Genomic DNA, 9,837 nt, shown 5'->3' with positions numbered 1-9,837 from the left:
GCTACAAAAAAAACAGGGGGTACATAAAGAACTTATCCAGACAAAACATCACAGACCATGAAATAAATTTACTCTCTAAAGGGTTAAAATTTATACCCACACCATTAACAAAAGAACAACATATCAGGCGTCAACTTCTTCAGGATTTTGAGCAATTTGCGAAAAGAATGCGCCTAAAATATATATATGTGATGAAACATCCAAGGAAGTTTTAGGAAGCCTCAATATTCCCGACTGTACTTTAAGTTCAGACAAAGTTGTTTGGGGCACTGAAGTGTAGGAATTACAGATAGTTTGCAAAGGAAGAACCGCACTGCTGTTTGTTTGGAAGCAAAGCCAAAGGATAAGGTGCAAAGGGAGAAAAGTTCAGTGTCATGTGATGCTTGTGTTAATGCCCTTATTCCAGTTTTGAATAACTGTACGGTAAAGTTTTGGATAGCTGGAGAATAAAAAGGCATTGGTAAATGAGAAGTAATGAAGTAGTAAATGTGTTTGGTGTTGTATTTGTCTCATTTATCTTCTTTCAAAGTTACATTTATAAGTTCAATGTGTTCATACAAGAACATGTGGCTATATACTTTGTTACAACCACTAGTGGTTGTATATAACTCATTTAATTACTGTATTAATTCACTCATCAACCGCAGCTTCTCCCTGCTACCCTTTCAAACCCCCCTGGCAGTGCTTTCAGACAGTTGAAGGTTATCACTATTTACAGAACCATGCACGTGACCTGAATAGCACATTTCTCTTGGTTTTCATACTTATGAATTATTAATAGAAATCATCATCTTACAATACAAACTCTTAGTGATCTTTGTTTCTTATTAGCACCTTAGCATTTTATTCAACATGAAATTACAGATTTATTGAGTAACCATGACATTTTACAGCATCAGAATATTATTGATGTTTTCTTTATTGCACATTCCAGGAAGAAGATGACAATCAGTGAGGTTTGTAAAGAGTGGCCCGAAGACAAAGAAACCTCATGGTTTAGAAAGAGTTGTTCAGATGGAGAGAAGCTGAAGGCACTGGTAGATCGACTGGCAAATGATGAGCGGTTTACATTCCTAAAGTATGGCCTGGGACGAAATGCCATAAAGGACATGATACTTACACATATGCGTGAAAGAAGGGCGTAAAAAGATGCCACCCTTTGTCAGAGTCCTGGAGAATCTTCACAAACTGTTAGTGCAGATGATTCAAGTAGCAACAGTGGGGCTTCACCCCCTACCTTATTGAACAAGAAGAGAAAGGAGTGTCTCCTATTTCAACCCAGGTAAGCATTGTCAGAGCTGTTACTTTTGCTTTTCATTTGTGTTGCAGTTCACATCATTTGTGCAAAGGAAAATTTTTTTTGACCTTGACATCTTGAGCTAAATGGGAAATGCCCAAGTCAAAGGAAATGATGTAACATTGCCTCTGATATAATCCAGCTGCTTTTATGAAGAAGATCTAGGCAGAATTTCCTTGGAAGTACCTCACCGAATTTTTGAGCCAGGTTGCCCTTGCTTCATTTCAGCCATCAATAATTATATTGCTGATGATCTCTTAAGAAATTAACTCAAATTACTGGGGATGCACTCATATCTTTTATAGCAAATATATTACACCTAATATATTGACTATTCTCTCACTTCTCTGGATCTCCCCCACTGGTGCTGTATCTTTCATTTCCAATGCTTTTGGGGGAAGGGCATCTGACAAACTAATAACACAGAAATCTGGTTTCCTTAACAACCTGGAGTATAGAGACCAAGTTCTTGCTGACAGGGGCTATTTAATTGTAGAAGAATTGGCATCCAAGGGAGCAACACTTGCTATTCCTAGTTTTACAAAAGGAGTCAAACAATTAAGCATGAAAAATGTAGAGGAGTCTAGAAGACTAGCAAGGGTGCAAATTCATGTTGAAAGAATGATGGAACGTCTCAAGAATTTTAAAATACTTGCGGGAATATTACCACTTTCCCTTGTTCCTCATATTGACAACATAGTTATGATCTCTGCTGCTGTTTTGAATTTAAATCCTTCTTTAATAAAATAAATGTACATGTATTCTGATGCCTGGGGCATCAATACATTGTAACTTTTATAAACAAAATGGATTGTATAGCTCTGATATTGCAGGGCTCGAAATTGTGACCAATACAGTCGCATTTGCGCCTAAAGTATATAGAGAAGTTGCAAATTTGCCACTTGTTTTCACCCTTGCTCTTTTGAAACAAAAGGGTCAGCAGTTGCCATTTAGTTAAGCCTAAATATTGTTTTAGGCCTAATTAGGCCTAAGGTTAGCATTTCTAAGGGGTTTGGGCTTTCTCAACAGTTACATTATAACCTTAGTCTGCATTTTACACTGACTGATTCCAGCGATTTAATTTCATTTCCAGGTACCTCACGTCCAAGGGCACTTTGAGATATGAAAACAAGTCTTAACCATTCCTTCGATGATTCGCCATTTTCAGCAGTTTCTTTACACACAAGTATTGCGGGCTCATATTTTGTTTTGCTAAACCGCTGACAACACAATGCGAAAATCGCGACAAACTTTACGTATCTTCTCGCAAAATTGCGACTGGATTTTTTCGTTAATTTCGAGCCGTGTATTGTAGCATCCATAAGCATTGCATGACAGACTAATTATTTAAAAAATCACTGTATACTTTGATTAAACAGGTTGTGTAGGATAAGCTTGTCTTTTGACATAAAGGTTACTTAACAATGAGTTGCTTTGTTTATTTGCATTTCTTATACTTAAAAATAATGTGTCACTAATGATAATAAAGTTATTAAAATGTTGTTTTGCCTTAAGGTGGTTACCAAATTGTCAAACATTGATTAACTAGTATTTACTGATGACCATGCAAGTCTGAATATTAATTGATCAATTAATTGATCACTAGGAGGGTACATTGAAGGAGTGTAAGACGAGTGGTCAACTTTCTAGTCCTCATTTTTACAATGTGGACAATACCACTTTCCTTTTGGTTTCCGGCAGATGTGGACACAGGCATAGTGAAACCATACAATATCACACGTTGTATTGTCACAAGTGATCATTTTTCCATATTGATTTCTGGCTGGTTACAGATACAGTACAAATGCTCCTCATCTTGCTCACTGCTTTCATCTCCCATTTCTGAAATTTCCATCTTCCTTGTAAGGATCTCTGGAAGTATTACATTTAAAAAGAAACTGTCCAGTTTGGTAAGGGAGTGTTAGATATGAAATGCTTGTTTAAAGGGATTCCCTCCACAATATGCAAATCTTTGTTGGTGATGATGTGTATCTTTCAAATGACCTTTGCTATCTAGACAAAAATCAGGATCACTTTTAGCTGCTTCCATTGGTAGTACATCCTTATGTTTAAAAGGGCATTTTACTTCAACAACTCTTGGGGGGCAGCATTTGCATGTTGCAATTCCATCAGCTGATGCTCCCAAATATGGCCTGCCAAGATCTATAACAAAGCCAGACAACCTGCATTCAAAATTATCATGAGTTAGTTTTTTCTCTTCTATACACACTGTACCTCAGTCGGGCCTTCTCCTCATTGTCAATACCTCATCGAATCGGTTTAATTTTAGAGAGATCATAGGCTTTGTAGCCCATAATTGATTTCAGTAAGTTGTCAGGTTACAACACCTGAACGGAATATATTTGCTCGTTTGATTTGTCTCGTTTTGACTGCCAGTGGTAATCACCTCTTCATTTTTTTCGTATTCCAGATTACCATCTATGTGATTTACAGCATCACGTCACATACACATTTTTTTGTATGCTTTTATTTGGAGAAGATGCTATCAAAGCAATCTGCATATTCTTGCGGATCGATTGCATCGATAATTAGTATGCATATTTGGCGTATTTACAATCTGAGATGTTTGGCACACTCGAATATAATTAAGTCACTTTAATAAAACCGTTTATCGTTTTTTCTTTTTCCAGCAAACGACATGATTTCTAAAAATTGTTCGAGATCTGTTCAATACAGATGTTATAAAGATCAGCAGAAATTATATCAAGAAATTTGCACGTTTGGGAAGAGGTTAACTATCAATAGAGTTATTTCAGTAGAGTTATGACTTAGAGTTAGAGTTAACGACTTCCAAAATCCTGAATTCAAGATTTTGGAATTCAAGATTTTGGATTGCCAAAATCCTGAATTTAAGATTTTCGATGCGGTGCCGTGAAAAACAGTTTGGATATTTATTTTTTACCTTGGGGAGCTACAATCGGCGTCAAAATTGTTGAGACACTCTTATCCTTTAGAGTCGATTTCAAGCTCGGTGTGCCAATGGCCCCCTCCCCCGCACCCCCGGGACAATGTTGTGTTTTTCTGTTTTCTACGAGCCTTGTCGACAGCGGTACAACATTGATTAGGGTGGGGGAGGGAGGGGTATCCCGAAAACATACTTTTTGGACAAGTTTTCTTTGCAAACAATGAATGTGTTGTTGCCAGTGTGCTGTGTCGGCAACTGTCTCAACTAATTTTGTCACCGATTGTCTGTTTCAGAAAACTTCCTTTATACCCTTTATACGGGCACCAAAAGTCCAGTCTGTCCGTCAATGACCACATGAGTGAAAGACTTTTTACAGGTCTAAAAAATTGCAGATAGTTTATTAGTCTCGTGTTCAAGTGTGAAAAATGCATTGTCCTGTGCGATGCAAAGATTGTGATGTAAGTGCAAAGGACCTGTTCACTTTTGCCTCCGTTTATACGCTATTTGTCAGTAGCGTTAAAGTATGGATTTGTTAAAGCTAGGCTTATGCCTCTAACTCCAATTTATCAGAAGAAGCGGATTTTGTTGGTCGAAGATGAACGCGAAACAGACATGGTGGCTGTTACAGCCGGGGAACACATTTACTTTCCACGCTCAAATTGCTACGTCGGTGCAAAAAGACTTTCCACCTTGTTGCAGATGCTTTACAGAGCTGGTTTTGGTGGGAAAATGAATGTTTTTGGGAGTAAAGAAACAATATTTTCTCATTTACCACGAGTAACCACGAGTAACCACAAGATTATTATAAAAAGATAATGTAATTATTCTACTTGTTAATTATGGTTACTCAAGGTTACTCGTGGTTACTCGTGGGTAACCAGAGTTCCTAAAATCAGAGTACAGCACTGCTTGCTGTTCTTTTTTTGTCCCAGGAGTTATAAACTGTCTTTGCTATTTACATTTCCCTCTTTTGTATGGGTCATATCCCTTGTTGCATAATAAAACGGAAACGTACTTTTTGGACAAGTTTTCTTTGCAAACAATGAATGTGTCGTTGCCAGTGTGCTGTGTTGGCAACTGTCTCAACTAATTTTGTCGCAGATTGTAGGTGTGATAACATTAAACAATGCTTGGTTGCGGTTTTTGTGCAACCTAGGTGATTTCGCTGTAAACACTGTCGGCAAAGACAAGGTATTACCGCATGCAAATGCACTAATAGTTTGGAGCGGTACTGTACTCTAGGAGCTATAAATACTAAGAAGAACAATAGGAGAAGCAGAAACCAGAAAACAGGCAAACAAATATTAATTACAATTAAGCTAAACAAAAAGTTTTGAATGTATGGAGTCTGTTTGGACATTCGTAGCCGCCACCTTTCTCTGCGCAAAAAAAATTGGTTGTTACAATGGAACCCAGCTTTCACACGGCCAAATCCGCTAAGATATGGTACAGTACTTTGATATCGAACAGGCGCACAAGAAAATTCTACCTTTTGTCACACAACTTCAACCAGCTTTGAAAGGCTTAAAGAACATACAGTACCGCCTTGAAGGATTGACCCCTTTACCGCGTCATTGCTGCGTCACCCTGTCGTGACTTCTCCTCGGTATTCCCACGGTAGGCCGATTTTCTGCCAAGGGAAATTTACGGCTAGGCTCCAAAGTTGCCGCGGGAAAGTCAACCGAGGTAAACCCTCGGTAATTAAAATTCTGCGGTAGAGTTGTAAATGGTTTCCGTTGACTTTGTGTTTCGATAAGACAGATTATAATGTTGAAATCCCACCGAAGAACAGGTACTGAACAAGTTTTGGTTGAAAATTGCGAACATCACAGAGGATCATAGCCGATAGTCATGGACCTTGGTTGCCTTCACTTTCCTTTTACATGCAAATAGAATACCTGTACCCAGAATCTTCCGACCACATTTGAAACCTTCTTTGCAACATATCTTGATTGCAGTGATCATTTCGAAGACTTCTTGTGGACTGTTCATTCAAAGGTTCGATGAGTCAATTTCGTGGACATTTGTCCCGCTTGCGTGGACTTCGCCGTCATCACATTTTTAAGTTTTATTCATTTCAGTTTATGGGAGAATATGTCCGCTTGCTTTTTGCAGCTCGGCGCTCGGAACATACGTTTATTATCCTACAGCTGGAGAGGGTTTTGACAAAATATATACAAAACTGTAAGCTTACATGTCCAGGGTCTGGGTGAACCGCTCTTGCAATGCCCGTGTTGAAAGGTACATGTATAAAACAACTCAAGCTAGATAGTGTCGCTAATCACTGTCCAAAACGTTACTATTGCAGATTCACTTTAAATTGACTGAAATATCGGGTTGCTGGTCACGGAGAATTTACAAAACACATTCAACATATCCTCGAAAACCCTGCGTGACCAACCATTCGTTGTTCGTTGTTCAAGGTATAAACTGTAACAAATTACAAAAAGAAAATCATTCCAAGGAAACCAAACCCCTGAACTAGTAAAAAACTATTTCATCTCAACTGAAAAGATTGTTTTCGAGCCCTGATTAACATTTGATCATTGGTGCACATTGGCGTGCCTTATGCAAATTCATCACGAGTGACGGCCGGCTGCCAACAGAGTTACTCGTGAATGCGCAACATGAGCACGGGAGCAAAGATGGTTCGAACATCCGACTTTGTCGTTCTTTAGGCGAAATTTCAAAATTTCCCAAGTTTGTTACGCTTGCTGGTTTTGCGTCTCTATAATTCGTATGCAAACGATGAGCGTTCAGATGATTTAGAGACTTTATTTCTCCACTAATCACAGTCTATTCCTAGATTTGTATGATTACATATAACAATTTATTGCTGATGAAAGAGATGAAAAAAGAAACCATTCTTAAATTATTCGTCGGTACGTCAGGTCCCAAAATGGTACCGACAAAGGCTCCGATGCCTCGCAAGAATGTATCAATTAAAATTGACAAGTTTCACAATAATATGTGGAAGGATTAACGTACTTGCCTTTCACCAAAATGGCGATGATAAAACGAAGACAATCGCACAAGTTTGAAGTCTTCAAATAAAATAAGGTCAGCCTTGGACGAAGACAGACACAATCGAACCTTTTTCGAAACCAAACAAATTTCTCACAGTATTACAGCTTGGATAACAACGAGTGTTTCGTTGGTTGGACAACACAGCTGTCGCTTACACTGTAGTTAATAACAGTATCTTTGTATCTTTACAGTAAAGAAGTCTTCGGATTTACATTATGTAAAGATAATAAAATTTGAGTCCTTACGGAAATCGCGCACTTTCTCATTTTGATTACGATTTCTTGCTTTAAGAATCGATTCTTCACACCATGAGATCTAAAACTTGACAGTCTTCCGCTTATTTCACAAGTGCAGCAGATCATTGTTCTTTCCCACGGCAAGCCTCGTCTTTTCTCTCGCGGCAAATTGCACCTCGGTTTTACCGAGGTAAAAAATTTGCATACCTCGGTGGCGCGCGACCACTACCCGCGGCAAAGACAAGGTATTGCCTTGTCCCGAGGGGTCAATACTTTCAGGCGGTACTGTACCATTGGACAAATGGCATTTAATTCAAAAGCAGCCTAATTTCAGAGAGATATAGTCAAGAAATCTCCCATGATCTCTTATAGAACAGGAAAATTGCTTACATGTATGCTTGGACACAGCAGGAGTCGTGTTGGTCTGTCAAACCCGTTTTACACACATTTTACTCAAAACTGACACTTTTACAAGCCTGCTTTGAGTTTTAATGAAAACAGGTCTTTAGAAGGCGGGCAACTGAAAAAACCATGAGCAACCAAAAAAAACAAAAACTGGTTTCCCAAAGGACAAATTAGTAAGAAAGTACAATAAGTGTTGAACACTGGATCCCTACCCCTTGAGAGAAGTGAAATTGTCACCAGGCCAACGGTTACATGTATATCCTGTCAGAATTCAAAACGCCTTTCCAGATGGAGAAAGTGGCGGGCTCTTTGTGAAAACTGGCATGTGGAGATTGTTTCCAGATTATGGGCCTTTATGTTATATTGTTTGTTATCAATCTTGACGTTAGAGTGGACAAAAGGCCAAATCAAGCCAATTTTTGGGATTAAATCAGTGGCTTCAGAGGTTCCGAGTTTCCAGCCTAATCTTCTTTTAATGAAGGATAGGAGCAAATTTCAAAACTAGCCCAGAACGCCTCAAATCAACCCAAGGACACAAGGTGAAGTAAAAGTAAGTTTATTTCATTTATTTTCCTCACTGTCAACTCGGATTAGACGCTTTATTTTTAGCATTTCACGTTTCCCATATACATGTAAACCCTGAGGCCCTATGCGCCATCTTGGCGCCAGGGGACAGGTGAAGATGATATAAACCTTACAAATCGTTACGTTGACTGAACATTCGAATTATGCATTTGGGTCGCCAGTGGGTTGACTGCTTTAATTTTGTGTCATTACACTACTCTATGAAATGGTTCCACTGATCGAACTAGAGCCAGTTATTGTAGTCACATTTGCGTTCAGTTGGCCTTATTCAGGAATTTCTTTTATTATTATTATTATTATTATTATTATTATTATTATTATTATTATTATTATTAATTTTTTTATTTATTTTACTGCACATCCACTACTTCTAATACAATACACTATTTACAATACCAAGAAGAGAAAGAAGAACAACATGACAAAAAAAAAAACAAAAACAAAAGCGAAAGTTAACAAAATTTTCCCAGAGGACTAGGGTCAAGAGCATAAGAGGTTACAGAAAACCTTCAAGAGGCTCCCATTTATTTCGGTTGAAAGTTTATTTCAGAAATTAAAACAAAAGTGGCAAATAATTTGAAACGTCAAAAACAAAGGAACCATTCAGAGAAAATGAAAGGGTATTAAGTATCACACAATGACGTTCAAATGCACTGCAGCTCTACCACATGCAGAACAAATCATTACGGTCAGAGGAAAAATCATCATGAAAGTGCTCAATATTTACTTACCATTTCCGCAGCATTCAAACAGCTTCAAAACCTGATGACTTGCGCTCTGAACCTGTACTGTAAGCATAGTCTTGTACCTATAGCGAAAAGAAGCAAAATATATATCTTCGTTAGTAGCTATTAATGCAGACAAGCACGCCAAAAGTAAATCATGAAGAGTTTATAGAACGTCACTTTGTTCAAATGGCCACTCTTTCACTGATATTTCGAGACAAGTAGAGCTTTTATAAGTTGAGTTATGTTTATTAGTAACTTAATAAACATAAACTCATAAGTCGACTCAGTGTTCTGCAGTAAGGTCAATCGATCCGATAACAAACTCCGAGATCTTTACTGGATATTAGGAATAAAAGCGGATTACTCCACTCACCTCAGTCACAGCTTCTTCGAAATATTCATCGACATTGTCATCTTCCTCCAAAGCCTCAAGAAATGCATCCAAATCATATCCAAATAGAAAAAGGTCGCCATATTCCGCCATATTGTTTTAGAATGGCACGGGCATTGTCACGTGACCGCTCATTTCTGTGTTTGCCGGGTTTCCTAACCAGTCCTCCTCCACTAAACTATGCTGTCAGTGCTACACGGCCAACGTTTGTATAAACGAAACCTTTCCTTGTACTTGTACAT

At 38.2% G+C, this 9,837-nt stretch overlaps 1 long non-coding RNA gene across 1 annotated transcript; it reads right to left on the bottom strand.

Annotated features, from left to right (window-relative positions):
* Positions 1–1,683: 1,683 nt before the first annotated feature.
* LOC138012807 (uncharacterized) lies at positions 1,684–9,694 on the bottom strand. Its single transcript, XR_011125082.1, has 3 exons — positions 9,578–9,694; positions 9,208–9,284; positions 1,684–3,480 (listed from the first exon to the last, which is right to left on the bottom strand). It is a non-coding gene; the product is annotated as an uncharacterized lncRNA (long non-coding RNA).
* Positions 9,695–9,837: the final 143 nt, after the last annotated feature.

The sequence above is a fragment of the Montipora foliosa genome, chromosome 8, assembly GCF_036669935.1.
Source record: "Montipora foliosa isolate CH-2021 chromosome 8, ASM3666993v2, whole genome shotgun sequence".
Classification (NCBI taxonomy): domain Eukaryota; kingdom Metazoa; phylum Cnidaria; class Anthozoa; order Scleractinia; family Acroporidae; genus Montipora; species Montipora foliosa.
The sequence above is the reverse complement of the archived record's forward strand: the minus strand, read 5'-3'. Positions and strand labels throughout refer to the sequence as shown.